Here is a 19,231-nt window from a genome sequence, read left to right as displayed (position 1 = left end):
CCTCCCCCGCTCCACCGTCGCCGACGAGCACCCGGTCCCCGCACCCTCCCCCGCTCCACCGCCGCCGACGAGCACCCGGTCCCCCGCACCCTCCCCCGCTCCACCGCCGCCAACGGGCACCCCCCGCACCTTCCCCCCGCTCCACCGCCGCCGCCGATGATATTTTCAATTAACAAATTTGAACATATTTTTTAAAAAATTATTACTGTTTTTATAAAAAAAATATTACTGTTATGTTTTAAACAAGTTTGAACATATTTAAACACAAATAAATATCAAACAGGATTTAAAATGCATAAAAAAATATTGGGGAGCCTGGGAATCGAACCCAGGACCTCCTGGTGTGTGTGCTGCGTACTGACCAGTCGGGCTAGTGCGCGGGTTCTTTTTGATCTCGATCTCGATCCCACCCGCACCTTCCCCCGCTAGCTCCACCGCCGCCGACGACCCACCGCAACCCTTCCGCGCTCCACCGCCGCCGACGAGCACCCGCCCCCCACCTCCCGCACCCTCCCCCGCTCCACCGCCGCCAACGGGCACCCCCCGCACCTTCCCCCCGCTCCACCACCGCCGCCGATGATATTTTCAATTAACAAATTTGAACATATTTTCTAAATAATTATTACTGTTTTTATAAAAAAATATTACTGTTATGTTTTAAACAAGTTTGAACATATTTAAACACAAAAAAATATCAAACAGGATTTAAAATGCATAAAAAAAGTATTGGGGAGCCTAGGAATCAAACCCAGGACCTCCTGATGTGTGTGCTGCGTACTGACCAGTCGGGCTAGTGGGCTGGTTCTGTTGTAGATAGGGTTAGGTGGTATATATGTCGGGCTAGATTAAATTACTTATGGCGCACCCTTCGGTGGTGCGCCATTGCTATTGATGTACTTATGGCGCACCCCTGGGTGGTGCGCCATTGCTAAGCCTCCCCCACACTAAAATCCCCAATCCCAATCCATCTAATCCCTCCCCTGCCTCACCCGCCGTCCCCGGCCGTACGTGCACCCGACCACCCTCCGCCGCCGACCACCTCCCTCACCGTCCCCCCTCCGTCCGCGCCCGCGCCCTCGCCGTCCCCCTCCCCCCGCGGCCCCGCCTGCGCCCCCTCCCTCCCGACCTCCCCCTACCCCTACCCCCTCTCAACCGCCCTATCCCCTCAGCGCCGCCCACCGTCTCCCTGAACCCTAGCTCCGCCGGCGTCGGGGACGATCACCTCGTCGGCCTCACCAAGCCGCAGGCCCTCAAGCCCCACGCCGTCCTCGGCCTCGCCCTCTCCACCAGCGGCGCCCCTTCCTCCGCCCCTACAGCGCAGCAGCAGCAGTAAATAGCCAGGTAAGATGATGATGCATTTTCATTCAGTCTTTCTATTCAGTCTTTCTATTTGTACTACTTGTTTGTTGTGAAGCTAAGATGATGATGCTATTTTCTTTGAACAAGTACCTAATGCTGACCGATGGGTTCAATTTTCATTTGCTAAGTTAGAAATGTAGATGATGAATATCATAAATTAGAACCATAGATGGTGATTTTCCTCTCTCTAGCTAGTAGCTTAAACTACTACGTGCCCCATACCAGGATAGCTAGGGTTTAGGTGTGCATGCAATCATTATTTTTTTCCTTTCTAAGATTTTTTTTCTAGTCACACCCATAGGTTTCGAGCTTCGGGAGACCGCGGGTTTGTTGTAGGTAGCATGAGCGAGTGGCGGATGTCAGATAATGCCGAACTTGTCATGATGGTGGTACTAGAAATTAATCCTAAGGATGGTACCATGAAATCATTAACCTCACATCTTAGGATGCTCAACACCACTGTTATTTGGAACAAAATCACTATGTTCATTTATTGTTTTCATATAAAAAGTAAAGTTAGGTGCGTGCAAAATCTTACTGCAAAAACATATAAATGCAAAATTAATTCATGTTCATACATTTAGGTGCAACAAGTTTTTGTAGGGCTCATACGAAAGAACAAAATGCGCTCGGGGAATCAACTCCTATTAATGGATTAAGGTCTTCTAGTTAGGAAATTGAAATATATTGCTCTCCGCCCTACCCTCAAGATCCAAAGCAGCCAAAGGCTATCAGTGGTTCTCGTAGAGGCACATGAAGAAAAGAGAGAAAAGTCAAGTGTCGATTCTCATTCGTTGGTGGCAATGAGAGGGATCGGAAACAAGATAGACTCTTTATGTCAATTGGGTGAATGGAAAGAGTTGTTCTTGAAGAGTATTCTGCCACATAACTTCATGCCAAGAATGATAGTGTCGAGTACCAGACAAACCAAGCCAAAAAATTGTAGCTTCACAGGTTTGGGGGCAAGGGTTTCTTTGAACCACTAGTAACTGAAGCATTTGAACCACTAGTAACTTTCTAGTTCAGTTGTCGAGACCTGATGTTCTTGTAATTTGCCTCTGATGAAAGGGTTGGGTCAGCTTACAGTTGCTTCGTTAGTTTTTCCTACGATTCCATGCTTATAAAACCTCTTCCAATGCACACGTACTTAGATGAGGTGCTAAACACATTAAAAAGTTTAGAAACTAATGCCCCAATGCATAGGTTCTTAACTTGTTGTAGTTAAGATTCTTTTATGTAATGATTTAGCAACTAAACTCCTCTGTGCATTGGTGGGCTTATTTCATTTAAGTGTTGTTTCTAGGTTCCTGCGCTTGGCATTGTTTCTCCTCTTAGTTACAAATTAAAATCCCTCAACATGATAATCAGCTGTTATCTTATTCCAAGATGCACAATTCCTCTGAAACTGACTGAACTGTTCTTAATTTTGCAGGTAGAGGGCAAGATAATTTGTTGGTTGTTTGCTGTCATGTTGTTATTACTTCCATTAGGGCATCTGTTGGTTCATTAACCTTTCTAACATCTGCATCTTAGTGTTCGTTTGTTTACTGCATAAAAATATATAGTTTTGCTGCTGTTATGCCTGTATTCACTGCTGCTGTTGCTGTACTTGTGATGATGTTGTAGGTACCCCGAGAGGCCCTTGAGTTTGCCAGAATGTCGATTAACTTCCGTTCCGGCAAATTCGGGTACTCCATATGTCCTATTTTCAGCAAAGGTAATGCTGAAATTTTCCATGAATTTTAGCATTACTTTGCTAAAAATAGGACATATGGGGTACTTGCGACTAATGCCTGTTATCATGCATGTTTTATGATCTGTTGTAAGGGTACTAATTGGTCTCTTCTGCTGCTTATCAGAGATGGCGGGAAGCAGCCACCGCCGATCTGCGACACCGCAGTACGAGTTGGATGCTTCCGAGTTCTTCACTATCATACTTGAGGCTTCAGTATCATCCATGACGCAGGTATATAAAACGAGAGATCTCCCCTTCACCCATCTCATTATGATATCTGTTGTTTGCTACATCACTCATTGTCCCAAACTGCAGAGGCTGCCTGACAGTTTTATGAACATGCTGATGGGTGAAGATCCGCCAAATAATGTGAAGCTGCGACAGGCCGGCAGCAGGTTTCGCAGGCAGTGGGATGTGCAGTTGGTGATCAAGAAGGGCCACATGTACTTGTCTCGTGGGTGGGAGAAGTTCTACCGTGCCTACGACCTACGGCTGGGGTACTTCCTTCTCTTCAGGTACGACGACGACGCCAACATCTCATCGTGAAGGTGTTCAACAAGACTATGTGTCGCATGCGCTATGCTGCCGATGCTGATGCCAGTACGTTCTGCCTCTTCCTATTCCTCTACATTTGGCTTTGTCTCACATCGATTGTTAACGGTCATTGTTGCATTTTGGACAGGTAATGGGAGCAGCAGCAGCGACACTGGCTACAGCCAAAGCAGCAGCGACTATGGCTGTAGCGAAAGCAGCAGCGATTCTGGCTGTAGCGAAAGCAGCAGCGATTCTGGCAGCAGCATAGACAACAAGAAGGATGATCCGGACTGGAGTGCGGGAGAAGAGGAGCAGAGTGAGGATGAGGAGCTGCAGGATGACGATGGGAATCAGGCTGAGGATGACCTAGCGCTGGTGGTGGCTGACCAAGGGCAAGAGATGGTGGTGGCTGACCATGGCCAAGAGATGGAGGTGGCTGAGGATGACCTAGCGATGGTCGTTGTCGGTGTCAAAACCGGCGGATCTCGGGTAGGGGGTCCCGAACTGTGCGTCTAGGCGGATGGTAACAGGAGACGAGGGACACGATGTTTTTACCCAGGTTCGGGCCCTCTCGATGGAGGTAAAACCCTACGTCCTGCTTGATTAATATTGATGATATGGGTAGTACAAGAGTAGATCTACCACGAGATCAAGGAGGCTAAACCCTAGAAGTTAGCCTATGGTATGATTGTTGTAATGTATGTTGTCCTACGGACTTAAGCCCTCCGGTTTATATAGACACCGGAGAGGGCTAGGGTTACACAGAGTCGGTTACAATGGTAGGAGATCTACATATCCGTATTGCCAAGCTTGCCTTCCACGCCAAGGAAAGTACCATCCGGACACGAGCCGGAGTCTTCAATCTTGTATCTTCGTAGTCTTGGAGTCCGGCGGATAATGATAGTCCGGCTGTCCGGACACCCCCTAGTCCAGGACTCCCTCAGTAGCCCCTGAACCAGTCTTCAATGACGATAAGTCCGGCGTGCATAATGTTCGGCATTGCAAGGCGGGTTCCTCCCTTGAATAATCCAGAGAAGATCATGAACACCAGGATAGTGTCCGGCTCTGCAAAATAAATTCCACATTCCACCGTAGAGAGAATAAAATGTACACTTAGTTCAATCTGCTGACGTATTATGCGGCGTGACATCACACCGCCACCAGGCCTTTGTTTGAATTACTATACCACCTCAGCATGTTTAGCGAAGCGGTTTCCTTGGCACGTCTTGTCGAAGCAGAGATCGTGTTCCCCTTATTCCGGGATTCTCATCAATACGTGCGTGGGTAACCCAACCGCGCCATTGATGGTGGCGCTTGGGAGATAAGCGAGTTTTACCAGGCTGGTGGGGGACGCATAGTTTTGTCCGCCTATATATAAGGGATAAGGATTCACCTTCTCACCTACGCCTTCTTCCTCCTTTGCTTATCCATCCCCGCGAACTCAAGCTCCAACGCCCGAGCTCGCGCATCTCGCCTCGACCTTCTCCGAATATGTCCGGAGCGGGAGGTAAATGGTTAGCCTCCACCGTCAAGGAGGAGGACATCACCAAGCTGCGCAGCGCCGGATACCTTTCCGGCGATATCGCGCATCGGCTGCCCGACGAGGGGCAGCTCATCCCTACCCCCGAGGCCTCATGAGAGGGTCGTCTTCCTCCCCCACTTCCTCCGCGGACTGGGCTTTCCGCTCCATCCATTTGTCCGGGGGCTCATGTTTTACTACGGCCTGGATTTCCACGATCTGGCGCCGAACTTTATCCTCAACATCTCGGCGTTTATCGTCGTGTGCGAGGCCTTCCTCTGCATCCGGCCCCACTTCGGCCTGTGGCTCAAGACCTTCAACGTCAAGCCGAAGGTTGTGAAGGGTACGCAAGCGGAATGCGGAGGCGCCATGTTGGGCAAATTGCCCAACGTCCCTTGGCTGGAAGGGACCTTCGTGGACTCTGTCAAGGGGTGGCAATCGGGGTGGTTTTACATCACCGAGCCGCGCAAATCCACATGGGCGGCGGCCCCCGAGTTTAGATCTGGCATCCCCACGCAGCTCACCTCCTGGAAAGAGAAGGGCTTGCAGTGGGGGAATCCGGTGGAGGTGACGGGACTCCGAGCATGTATCAAGAAGATGGTGAGCAATAGGCTCAGGCTCGTCGACGTGGTCCAGGTCATGCTCATCCGGCGGATCCTCCCATGCCAAGAACGGGCATTTAATTTGTGGGAGTTCAATCCGGAACAGCACCAGGCGCTAAGCGGGCTCTTCGATACAACATACGAAGGCGCCTGGAGGGTGCTGTTCAAGGGCGCCGAAGCCCCCGCGTCCGTGACCGAAGACCGCGGATTCAGCTCGCAGTATCCAACTGACGAGGTAAGTGATTCAACCCCATTACGAGACACTTGTGATAATTAGATTGACTCTAGTGAGGTTTCATTCTGCCTCTTCCTTTGACATGAATGGATGGAGAAGGCCAAGCTGCTCATCAGCCCGGCTCCCATGCCAGAAGACCCAGTGGACGCCCGCTTAACAGGGCTGCTGGTTCCGGCACCGCACGTGGTGCCGGAGAAGAAGGCCAAGAAGGTGGCCGCGGGGACTCGAAAGAGTTCCCGCAATCAGGCGTCTGATGACGACGAGGACTCCTCCCCCGAAGACGAGGAGGAGTACTCTCTCCCGGAGGAGGGAGAGAAGAAAAGGAAGGCTTCCCCCATCGGGGAGGCCGAAGGGTCCAAGAGGGGGAGAACTATCCCCCCGGACAGTTTCGCCAACATCAGCGTTGGTGAGGATGAGTGGCCTCCAAGGGCCAGGCGTCCGGCAAGATCGTAAGTATCCGGATCCTTGATGTGTAATTTCTTTTATGTCGCGTAGTATCCTTCTAACGCCGCATTCTGCCCGTAGTCCGGCCAATGATGATCTCCCCGACTCATCGAGCGGGTCATTGGCCTCGTCGAATGTGAATTCCATCCCGACTGCCTCCACCCCACGCGCCGACAAGGACGTCGAGGTGGGATCCCAGAGAGGGACCCATCAGGAGGAGGCTCCGGAGGCGCCGTCAGGCAGCCTCCCGGACTTCGTGCCGGACTCTACATCGGAACCCGCAGTGGTTCCAGAGTCCGGCAAGCGGCCCCTTCGAAAGAAGGGCAGGACCGTGACGCCGGCGGCCTCCGTCCAACCGGAGGCGCCGGATAACCTGCTGGAGGCGCTTAAAGGCGCTTCCATCGAGGAAGAACACTGCACTATCATGAGTGCGGTGATTGAGAAGGTTCAGCTCGCTAAGAGCGGGCTGACCGAAGCCCGCAGCAGCCTTTTAACAGGCTTTGAGGTAAGAAGTTAAAATTATGTAATGTAATACCGCATAGACAGTAGCCCCTGATGCTTAGTTCGGTGTTCAGAAAGAAAATCCGGACTAAGGATCTTTAACAAGATATACGCAGGGTTGCCTAAAATATGTCAACATGGGTTTGCAGGCTGCGCTGCTGACCTCTGCCGCACTAACGGCGGAGGTTGACGTGCTGAAGAAGGATCTCGAGCGGTCCGAGCAAGAGCTCGGCCATGCAAAGAAGCAGCTCGAGGAAAAATAAGGCGAGTAACACCTCTTTGAATAAGTACCTTACAGAAAAGGATTTTGGTTGCAAATAAAATTAACAAGGATAATATGTGTATTGCAGGGGCCACTAATGAGGTGGCAGCCCTGAAGGATGCTGTGTCCGCGGCCGAACGCAGTGCGGCCGCGGAACGGGCTGAGCGAGAAAAGCAAGAGGCACGGGTGGCGGAAGTTCGGCAAGAGCTCCAGGCTCTCATGGAAAAACATGAGAGTTTGGAGCGTGACTCCAAGACTCGAGAGTCCGAGCTTGCCTCGGCTCTCGAAAGTGCCAAGTCCGCCAAGGCCGAGGCCCGTAAGGCCCTTCAGGAGGTTGAGGACATAAAGAAGATAGCGGCGGGTAAGGCGTTTTTCATGCAAAGCAGGCATGTTAATGTGAACTACCTGACACTTACCCGCATTCGGAGCTCTCCAGGGGCGTTTGCAGATCTGCCGCGTAGTGCGTCTGATGCCGCCGCATTCTATCGTGGCGAGGATGGGAGCTCGACGGAGAAGGTCTTCTGGTCTCAGTATACTGAGGCCGGCCATCCGGTGCCCCCAAGCGACCAGCTGAAGCAGCTGGTCGAACTCCACAAGGTAGCTGAGGAGGCCATGAAGGGCCTCATAGTCCGGCTGTGGCCTGGACAGGCCATGCCTGGTAGCTACTTTGGCCTCGTGCGGCGGCTGGTGGATGCATGCCCCAGGCTGGATGTAGTCAAGCGCTCCGCCTGTATCGAAGGCGCTCGTCGGGCCCTTGCCCGCATAAAGGTGCAATGGGGCAAATTGGATGCGGAGAAGCTTCTCACGGACCCACCGCCGCCGGGCAAGGAGTATCGCACGCCGGAGAAGTATTATAAAATTGTCCTGAAGGGAGCCTGCAATATTGCAGATGAGTGCTCCCGAAATGTAATCTTTGAGTGAACTCGCTGTTTATTTATCCTGTGCGCTGAAAACTTCGTTCATATGCGCCATGAGCAACGCTTGTTTAATTTAAAATATTACCTTCTGTGCGGCCGTTTGTAAAATCTGAGAGATGGCAAGTCGTTGGCTTCAGCCCCCAAGCCACAAGTGCTGGGGTGTTCGGGATAAACTTGAGCACTCTTGTTCCCATTTTTGGGTCCATCTAGGGAGGCGCTCAACACGACGAACAAGGCAACCGGACTTATAATGCTTGAACACTCTCACTTAGCCATAGAATTCTATAATTTTAAATTTCGGCGAAGCCCCTGGTATTCGGAAGACCGAATCCGGGGCGCTATCCACGCCTTCATCGGACATTATCCGGAACTTCGCTCGAAGCGGCGTGAGTCTTTAAGGACCCGAAAAAACCTCTCGAACAGCGACCAGTCTCTCGCCTTATCATGCCAGTCAGTTTTAGCTTTCTCCACTGAGGCGTTAACCCGGCTCAACCGGGGCGCAATCGCAGTGGTTCTCCCAGTGCCACCTTAGCCGACAGAACGGAACGTAAGGCACCAAAACGTGGGAGCCGGGCAAACCCAACTATTGACCCAAGACATGATTCGGAGCCGATTCATATAATGCTATAAGTTCGGGGTGCCGCACTTGTGAAAGTGTTCGGACTTTATCACACCATAGAGTGGGGAACATAAGCCCCCGGTGTATTATGCCGTACCAAAATATACGGGTGCCAGATGTCATATAATGAGCATATATATATAAAATGTGATGCAATTGCGATCATAAAGGTGCTGCATTATTAATGAAAGAAAAGTCTGCTAGTAGAGCGGACTGATACAAATAGTGCGGTAAGCAAGGGATTTGGACTAAATAAACATGTCCCCCTCCAGGGATGAGCTGCGGATTTGGTGTATATAATCGAATTTAATGCTCGTAATTGAGACCACCTGAGTGTTCGGCGCGGCCTTCTTTAGTCCCTGACTGTTGCATCATGAGTTCGGCAGGTTCACCGCCGGACAGGGCTTCTGGTTAACAGAGTCCTGTGTACAAAAAAGAAGAAAAATAATAAAAAAAGAGGGGCACATTTGCGAGCCCCCGGTGTGGTCGAACCGCACTCTGGGTCCGTTGTGATCGTGCCCCCTCCCCTGTGCCCATGGTATCTCCAAAGCGTAATGATGTACGCGGAGTGTTATTCTTGCGATCATACGCGGGCGAGGGTTGGGGCCGCATTGCTACGCGTGCTCTGATCGCGCCAGGTGGTCTTGGTTGGCATTGCTCCGGGCGCGCTTTGCTGTATCCGGCCGTTTAACGGCCGGACTCGAGAATTGCCTTAGAAGGCTGCTCTGTACTTCTGCCGCGAGAGCCGCTGTATGTTCCTCCGTTCGGAGGGAGCGTTCCGTATTCCCATTGACCGTGATGACTCCACGAGGGCCTGGCATCTTGAGCTTTAGGTATGCATAGTGCGGCACCGCGTTGAATTTGGCAAACGCGGTTCGCCCGAGCAGAGCGTGATAGCCGCTGCGAAACGGGACTATGTCGAAGATTAACTCTTCGCTCCGGAAATTATCCGGGGATCCGAAGACCACTTCCAGTGTGACTGAGCCTGTGCAGTTGGCTTCCACTCCTGGTATGACACCTTTAAAGGTTGTCTTTGTAGGTTTAATCCTTGATGGGTCTATGCCCATTTTGCGCACTGTATCCTGATAAAGCAGGTTCAGGCTACTGCCGCCGTCCATCAGGACTCTCGTGAGGTGGAACCCATCGACGATTGGGTCTAAGACCAATGCGGCGAATCCGCCATGGCGTATGCTGGTCGGATGGTCTCTTCGATCGAAAGTGATCGGACAAGAGGACCATGGGTTGAACTTTGGGGCGACTGGCTCCATCGCATAGACGTCCCTTAGTGCGCGTTTCCTCTCCCTCTTGGGTATGTGGGTCGCGTATATCATATTCACCGTCCGTACTTGTGGGGGAAAACCCTTCTGTCCTCTGTTGTTCGGCGGCCGGGTCTCTTCCTCGTCGTCGCTATTTAGCCCCTTGTCATTGTTTTCGGCAATTAACTTGCCGGCCTGCTTGAACACCCAGCAATCTCTATTGGTGTGGTTAGCTGGCTTTTCAGAGGTGCCATGTATCTGGCATAAGCGGTCGAGTATTCGGTCCAGATTGGACGGACCCGGAGTGGTTCTTTTAAATGGCTTCTTCCGCTGACCGGGTTTAGAGCCTCGGAATCCGGCATTGACTGCCGTATCCTCCTTATCGTCGCCGTTAATTCGGCGCTTGTTTTTGTTTCGACGTGACCTGCCGTTGTTGTCCTTAGTATCCGGACTGCCAGAATTTTTACGGAGATTGTTGCTGCGGGCTAGCCAGCTGTCCTCTCCCGCACAAAAGCGGGTCATTAACGATGTGAGGGCTGCCATGGATTTCGGCTTTTCCTGCCCCAGGTGCCGGGCTAGCCATTCGTCCCGGATGTTATGTTTGAAGGCTGCAAGGGCCTCTGCGTCCGGACAATCGACGATTTGATTTTTCTTCGTCAAGAACCGTGTCCAGAATTGTCTGGCCGATTCGTCTGGCTGCTGGATGATGTGGCTTAGGTCATCGGCGTCTGGTGGTCGCACATATGTGCCTTGGAAGTTATCAAGGAATGCGGCCTCCAGGTCTTCCCAACACCCAATTGACTCTGCGGGCAAGCTGTTAAGCCAATGCCGAGCTGGTCCTTTAAGCTTGAGTGGGAGGTACTTTATGGCGTGGAGATCGTCGCCGCGGGCCATATGGATGTGGAGAAGATAGTCTTCGATCCACACCGCGGGGTCTGTTGTGCCATCGTAAGATTCGATGTTTACGGGTTTAAACCCTTCGGGGATCTGATGATCCATTACTTCGTCAGTGAAGCATAACGGGTGTGCGGCGCCCCTGTATTGAGCGATATCGCGACGCAGCTCGAGAGAGCGCTGTCTGCTGTGTTCGGCCCGGCCGGGGTTATTGTATCCGGCACGACGGTATTCGTCGTGGGTCGTAGGGCGCCCACGTGATCCATAGATGGATCTGGATTGCCTTGCTTTGTCCTCCAATATGTCTCGCAAGTCCGGCGCGTTCCCTCTTGGCTTCGTACTTTTGGAGCGATGCCGGGGTATGGTCTTGGCTGGGGGCCTGGATGCCTCTCTGTCACGACCACGGGGTGGTCGGTCAGCCATATCGTGCGCTGGTGATGGAGGTACGTATGCTTCCTCCTCTAATCGGGGGAGCAGCTTGCGTTTTGGGTAACTTTTGGAGGGACGTTCGAGTTTATACTCTTCGGCCGCGAGGACCTCGGTCCATCGATCGGCCAGCAGGTCCTGATCAGCTTGAAGCTGCTGCTGCTTTTTCTTTAGGCTGTTTGCTGTGGCGATAAGCCTGCGCTTGAAGCGCTCTTGTTCGACGGGATCCTCGGGTACGACGAATTCGTCATCGTTGAGGCTTGCTTCGTCTTCGGAGGGAGGCATATAATTATGATCCTCAACCTCTTCGTCTGCCGCCCCCTCATGAGGGCTTGCTTCTGCATCCTCCTGCGCTGAGTCTTGCTGGAGGGGATTGTCTTCGGCACTCTCTGGAGTATTATTATCTCCTGTGCCGGAATCTCCATTCTTGCTGTGGCGAGATTTAGAGCGGCGCCGCTGACGCCGGCGCTTGGGCTGTTTCTTTAAGGGATCTGCCTCCGCTGTTTCTTCGCCGTCCCCATCTTTTGGGGTATCCACCATGTATACGTCGTATGACGAGGTGGCCTTCCAGTGCCCTGTGGGCGCTGGTTCCTGTTCGTCTCCGGCATCGTCGTCCATAGCGTCGATGTCTTCGGAGTCGTAGTCTAGCATGTCGGTTAGATCGTCGACAGTGGCTACAAAGTGGGTGGTGGGTGGGCTCTGAATTTCTTCGTCGTCCGTATCCCAACCATCCTGGCCATAATCCGGCCAGGACTCTCCTGATAACGAGAGATGCTTTAGTGAATTCAAGATATCGCCGAAAGGCGAGCATTGGAAGATGTCTGCGGCGGTGAATTCCATAACTGGCGCCCAATCCGGATCGATTGGTAGGGGCGCGGGAGGTTCGGAGTCCGGCGAGGAGTCCGGCGCCTCGGAATCACGAGTTTCGCAGGGGACAAGATTAGTGTTCGGCTCCATCGCCGTGGATGTTGGAGCCCCCAGGGCGGCGTCTATCCACCGGCCCTCGATCTGGGCGATCGGCTCCGGGCCAATGGCCGGAGCGGACCCGTGTGCGGCCACCAAGGCACTGTTCGGTGGCAGAGCTAAATCATGCCCATCGTCACAGTGCGGCGCGCTCGGCTGTGGCTCGAGTCCGTCGAAGATCAAGTCTTCGCGGACATCGGCCGTGAAGTTCAAGCTTCCAAATCTGTCCTGACGGCCAGGGGCGTAGCTTTCGATCTGCTCCAGATGGCCAAGTGAATTGGCCCACAGGGCGAAGCCGCCGAATACGAAGATCTGTCCGAGGAGAAAAGTCCCACCCTGGACAGCGTTGCTGGTTGAAGATGCCATCAAGCCTATCGGTGACGACATAGAGGAACTCTCAATGAAAGCACCAATGTCGGTGTTAAAACCGGCGGATCTCGGGTAGGGGGTCCCGAACTGTGCGTCTAGGCGGATGGTAACAGGAGACAAGGGACACGATGTTTTTACCCAGGTTCGGGCCCTCTCGATGGAGGTAAAACCCTACATCCTGCTTGATTAATATTGATGATATGGGTAGTACAAGAGTAGATCTACCACGAGATCAAGGAGGCTAAACCCTAGAAGCTAGCCTATGGTATGATTGTTGTAATGTATGTTGTCCTACGGACTAAAGCCCTCCGGTTTATATAGACACCGGAGAGGGCTAGGGTTACACAGAGTCGGTTACAATGGTAGGAGATCTACATATCCGTATTTCCAAGCTTTCCTTCCACACCAAGGAAAGTACCATCCGGACACGAGCCGGAGTCTTCAATCTTGTATCTTCGTAGTCTTGGAGTCCGGCGGATAATGATAGTCCGGCTGTCCGGACACCCCCTAGTCCAGGACTCCCTCAGTCGTGCCTAAAGGTGGCCTCGCGATGGTGGTGGTGCCTGACAATGACCACGCACCGGTGGTGGCGCCGGCGATCCCACAGCTGGGCGACATGACCACGCCAATTGTGGTAGAAGACTACATCCCACTGCCTCCACTGCCTCCACCGCGTCGCCGCTCTAGGCGCATCAGGGAGAGGAAGGAGAAGAAGGAGAAGAACAATGCATGAGAACTGAACTTTGTCAGGTATGTCAGATCTCCTATAGGTTAGTTATCCAAAATGATATATATATATACTTAGTTACCTATGTTATCTCTAATATGCTTAGTTTCCTATAGGTTAGCTTCATTTTTACCTAAGTTGGCTCTAATATACTAACTTAGAGCTTATATGCTTAGTTTCCTATAGGTTAGCTCCAAAATAACTTATGTTAGCACAAAATGATCAAGTTTACATAATAAGCTTATAGTCTTTTTCTTATTCTTCTTCTTTTCCAAAATGACATAGGTTAGCTTCATTTTACCTAAGTTGGCTCTAATATACTAACTTAGAGCTTATATGCTTAGTTTCCTATAGGTTAGCTCCAAAATAACTTATGTTAGCACAAAATGATTAAGTTTACATAATAAGCTTATAGTCTTTTTCTCATTCTTCTTCTTTTCCAAAATGACATAGGTTAGCTTCATTTTACCTAACTTGGCTCTAATATACTAACTTAGAGATTATATGCTTAGTTTCCTATAGGTTAGCTCCAAAATAACTTATGTTAGCACAAAATGATCAAGTTCACATAATAAGCTTATAGTCTTCTTCTTATTCTTCTTCTTTTCCAAAACTCTTCTTATTCTTCTTCTAGTGTTCTTCTTCTTCTAGTATTCTTCTAGTCTTCTTCTTTTTTTTCTTCTAACTTCTTGTTTATCATTTTGCAGATTTGATTTAATTGATGGAAGCTTGCGTGGATGGAGTGCTTCTTTTCCATTTGTGTTTTTATTTTGTATCAATGTGAAACTTTTGTGAATTGATGGATAACGGTGTTGGATGAACAATGTGAAACTTTTGTAATATGTAACGACGGAACTATGTGTTGGCTATGTATGTATATATGATGAAACTTGTGTGTTGGATATGATTGTTATATGGATGCTTGTTGTATATATATGTGTTGAATATCTCATATGTGAAATAGTGACCTGAGATTAAGAAAGAACAAAAAAAATTAAAAAAAGTTTTACTAATGGCGCACTACCATGTGGTGCGCTATTAGTATAGCAGATAATAGTGGCGCACTGTGGGCAATACTAATGGCGCACTACATGGTGCGCCATTAGAACACCAGATTCTAATGGCGCACATGTGGTGCGCCATTAGAAAAAAATTCTAATGGCGTGATGCTAGTGGCGCACTAGTAGTGCGCCATTAGAAGGCAAAACTGGTGCGCCACTAGCATGCCTTTTCCTAGTAGTGACAGGCGCTTGTTCCCCTCTGCCTGCCAGTCGTGGGCTTCCCCCAGGCATCTTGCTTGGATGATTGGCGATGCAGTGGAGGTTCGAGCTCGGGGTCGGGGGAAACCCTTGACCGGTGGTGCTGGTCACGATGTTGGCGACGCTCTCGGCACCGTTTCTCCCTCTAGTGGGCGACATCGAGACCTCCTCCCCGCCCTCCGCCCCCTGGTCCCGAGCGAAAGCCTAAAATATCTTGATTGGGTGGCGACAACGCTTCGGCGTCGATTACTTCTTGAAGGCGCCACCTTGGGAGTCCAGGGGGTCAAGGGCTCGGCGCGGTGGTGCTTTGCCTATTCTTCGGTGGTGTTCCTGCTCGGTAGTGGTGTGGGCTTCTTGGTCTTGGCCGGTGACGGTGGCGACGTATGGGTTCCTATGAGAGGTGAGGTGGCCAGGTCTGCCGTCCTCTCACTAGCCTCTTGTTGGCCCATCCATCCGAGCTCAGGGGTGAGCGATTCTGCCTCCTGACAGGGACGACGTCCTTCGATCCAGGACGAGAGGGCAGGGGTGCCCTCTTCGGAGGCAGCGGCGGAAGGTGGGACAACAGGGGCCCTTCGGAGTTGATGGAGCGTGGCTCTCCTCCTGTGATGATTTGCTCCCTTGTCGCATTCACGTTGTTGGCTTGATCGGCGTTCGCTGTTCCGTAGTGTCTGTATCTTGTCGATTTCCTTTCTTTTCTTTTTCTTTTCTTTTTCTTTCTTGTTGCTGGTTATAATGTGTGTTGGTGCTTTATATAGGCGAAAGCCTTTTTCGGTAAAGCACAAGACATTTCCTTAAGGGATGCATGAGGGTGGTCCAATGAAACAAGTCTGCAACATTAAGTCAAAAGCGAGAGGACGGAATGAGGGGGGGGGTGTATATATGGGCCAGGTGTAGGGTGTAGCTCACGGAGGTTGGCCTTCATGTCTAGCTCAATCAGATTATAGTTTTAAAGATTTAAATATTACATTGCGTTGGTGTGGTTCAACGACATGTGTGTCCTGCGGTGTCTGAACTTGTACGGACATATAAACTTTCTCTCCGTTGCAACGCACGGGCATATGTGCTAATCTTTCCCTAATAATAAAGCGGCTATTGCTTCTGCCCGCCTGCTCACCGTCGTTAAGTTACCCCTAAATTTCACTAAAAATTACCCACCATGCCCCTGCTCACCATTGTTAAGTTACCCTTAAATTTCGCTAAAATTTACCCACCATGCCATTCATTAGTTAAGGCAAACAGATCGTTAAAAATAGAAGACTTAAAAAAACGTTGTTGCTGCATTGGGCCTATTTCGGCCTGCCCTATCCCCGTGCACTTCGGCCCGTGCCAATCCCCGTGCACTTCGGCCCGCGCCAATCCCCGTGCGGTCACTTCTAAGACTAGCCACAATGCATAGTAACATACACTAGTAACATACACATATCCCTATACTATGTTACTACCTCCATAGTGGGTAGTAATATAAGTGTGGTAACATGCAAGCTTCATTTATTAGGTTATAGACTCATATTGCATTGGGACATGTGATGTTACAGTAACTAGCCAAGTTACTGTAACTACCTCTCTCTTCATTAATTCATTGCCACGTAAGCAAATTTGCTGAGTTGGACTCGATGTTACTGCTGAAGTTACTCCCACTGTGGCTAGTCTAATCCTAACTCCCGATCCCCCTCCTGTCTCTCTCCCTTCCATCATCGGCGATGTTGACTGGATCTGGGTGCTGCGGACTAGATGAACCCGATGGCTGCCGGATTCGACCCCTCTTGGATCCACTAGCTTGATGCTCTCCACCACCGCTATGCCCACCATGGCGGCCAGCAAGGCGTGGCTTTGGGTTGTCCCCATACGGCAGCAGCATGTCGGCGGCGATGTATAGCTCTACGCTCTCCGCCTTCGGCCAGCTCCTTGCTTCCACACGAGACGTCCTCTGCATCGTAGTCATCTTGGTTGCTGGCTCCTCCTTCGGGATCGATTTGACCTCCATCTTACTCTGCCATGGAAGGATCTTCAGTCCCCTGTGTTTTTCCGTGTTGTGCTCCTACTGCCCGGCTATGTGTGTGTCGTTGGTGGCATGACGTGCGCACTCTATATGTAGATGAAGCGGGCGGTTGCAGGCACCTGCTGGCTACATGCAAAGGAGGATTAGGATTGCATAGATGATTAGGAGAGCTCACATGATTTTTTTGGTCTCAATTAGTTAAACCGTGAATTGATATTTGTTTCTTGGTGAAGGAGCTTCACGGCAACAAAGGCAGCAGGCTTCACAGCAACACATTCTATGATTTTCTTCCCAAATCTGAAACTATTTGGCCCCTAAATTGTATAGTACCTTTGAGAAAGTCAGAGTACTGATGGTCTGTGATAACCCACAAGTGTAGGGGATCTATCGTAGTCCTTTCGATAAGTAAGAGTGTCGAACCCAACGAGTAGCAGAAGGAAATGATAAGCGATTTTCAGTAGGGTTTTCTTTGCAAGCACTGAACTTGTAGGTAATAGATAATTTTGTGATAAGATAAATTGTAACGAGTAACAAGCAATGAAAGTCAATAAAGTGCAGCAAGGTGGCCCAATCCTTTTGTAGCAAAGGATAAGCCTGGACAATTTCTTATAATGAGAAAGGAGCTCCCGAGGACACATGGGAATTATCGTCAAGCTAGTTTCATCACGCTCATATGATTCGCGTTCGGTACTTTGATAATTTGATATGTGGGTGGACCGGTGCTTGGGTACTGCCCTTACTTGGACAAGCATCCCACTTATGATTAACCCATATTGCAAGCATCCGCAACTACAAAATAAGTATTACGATAAACCTAACCACAACATTAGACATATGGATCCAAATCAGCCCCTTACGAAGCAACGCATAAACTAGGGTTTAAGCTTCTATTACTCTAGCAACCCATCATCTACTTATTACTTCCCAATGCCTTCCTCTAGGCACAAATAATGGTGAAGTGTCATGTAGTCGACATTCACATAACACCACTAGAGGAAAAGACAACATACATCTGAGCAAAATATCGAACGAATACCAAATTCACATTACTACTAATAGCAAGACTTCACCCATGTCCTCAGGAACAAACGTAACTACTCACAAAGTATATTCATGTTCATAATCAGAGGAGTAATAACATGCATTAAGGATGTGAACATATGATCTTCCACCAAGTAAACCAATTAGCATCAACTACAAGGAGTAATCAACACTACTAGCAACCCACATGTACCAATTTGTGGTTTGGATACAAGAGATGAACTGGGGTTTTGAGAGGAGATGGTGCTGGTGAAGATGTTGATGGAGATCGACCCCCTCCCGATGAGAGGATCGTTGGTGATGACGATGGTGATGATTTCCCCCTCCCGGAGGGAAGTGTCCCTGGCAGAATAGCTCTGCCGGAGCCCTAGATTGGTTCTGCCAAGGTTCCACCTCGTGGCGGCGGAGTTTCGTCCCGTAAGCTTGCCCATGATTTTTTCTAGGGTAAAAGCCTTCATACAACAGAAGATGGACACCGGAGGGCCACTAGGGGGCCCAGGAGACAGGGGGCGTGCCCAGTAGGGGTGGGCGCGCCCCCCACCCTCCTGGCCAGGGTGTGGGCCCCCTGAGGTGTTCCTTCCGCTCAGTAATTCTTATTAATTCCAAAAATAAGTTTCGTGGAGTTTCAGGATTTTTGGAGCAGTGCAGAATAGGTTTCCAATGTTTGCTCCTTTTCCAGCCAGAATTCCAGCTGCCGGCATTCCCCCTCTTCATGGTAAACCTTGTAAAATAAGAGAGAACAACCATAAGTATTGAGATATAATGTGTAATATCATCCCATAATGCAATAAATATTGATATAAAAGCATGATGCAAAATGGATGTATCATGGTGATGGGCGTCCGGTGGGTGAGGGAAGGCGCGTTGTGGCCGCGTAGGCCGCGCTTCCACTCGACTGAGGTGTTGCTGGAGTTCGTCATGTGATCGGCAGACCCAACCAGTAGTTGGCTCCAGCTTCCCTGCTTCTTTGCAGGCTAACTCCGGGCCGGCGCTCCTGGCGGCCTCTGGCTCCAAGCGGACGGCTGCTGCAGCAAGGCTTCCCGGGTCTCGTTGGAGATCTCCGTCACCGGGAACGTGGCTTTGGCCCGCGGCTGGCAAACGTTTGCCCGCGCGCGTGGCTTGGGCCGGTGGTGCACCCTGCATTTCAAGTTTGACGGTGACGCCACCTCTACGTGAGGGCGTTCGGAGAGGATGGCCGCCGCGTCGGGTGCTGCCTTGAAGGTGATGATGGCGACCGGGTGCTTAGCCTTGGCGACGGCCGTGATGACGACGAAGGCGAGCCTGCACCCGGCGGCGTCCGCAGCTCGCCAAGCTTCGGCGGCTCTCCCTCTGAAGACAGCTCCTCCAGTGGTGGCCGCGATCAACCACCACGTCGCTGTGCTCGCTTCGAGGGGGGTAGCGGGTCATCCCGTCGCCGCGCCTCGGTGAAGCGTGAGGAGGGGTCTGATTGAGCTCCGGAGGCGGTGCGCATCCCCCTCCACGAGCCGTCGTCGGGCAAGCTGCGTTTATTTTGTTTTTCTCCTTTTCCTGCATAGAGAGAGAGAGAGAGAGAGAGAGAGAGAGAGAGAGA

The sequence above is a fragment of the Triticum aestivum genome, chromosome 3B, assembly GCF_018294505.1.
Source record: "Triticum aestivum cultivar Chinese Spring chromosome 3B, IWGSC CS RefSeq v2.1, whole genome shotgun sequence".
NCBI lineage: Eukaryota > Viridiplantae > Streptophyta > Magnoliopsida > Poales > Poaceae > Triticum > Triticum aestivum.
This window is presented reverse-complemented; position numbering follows the sequence as displayed.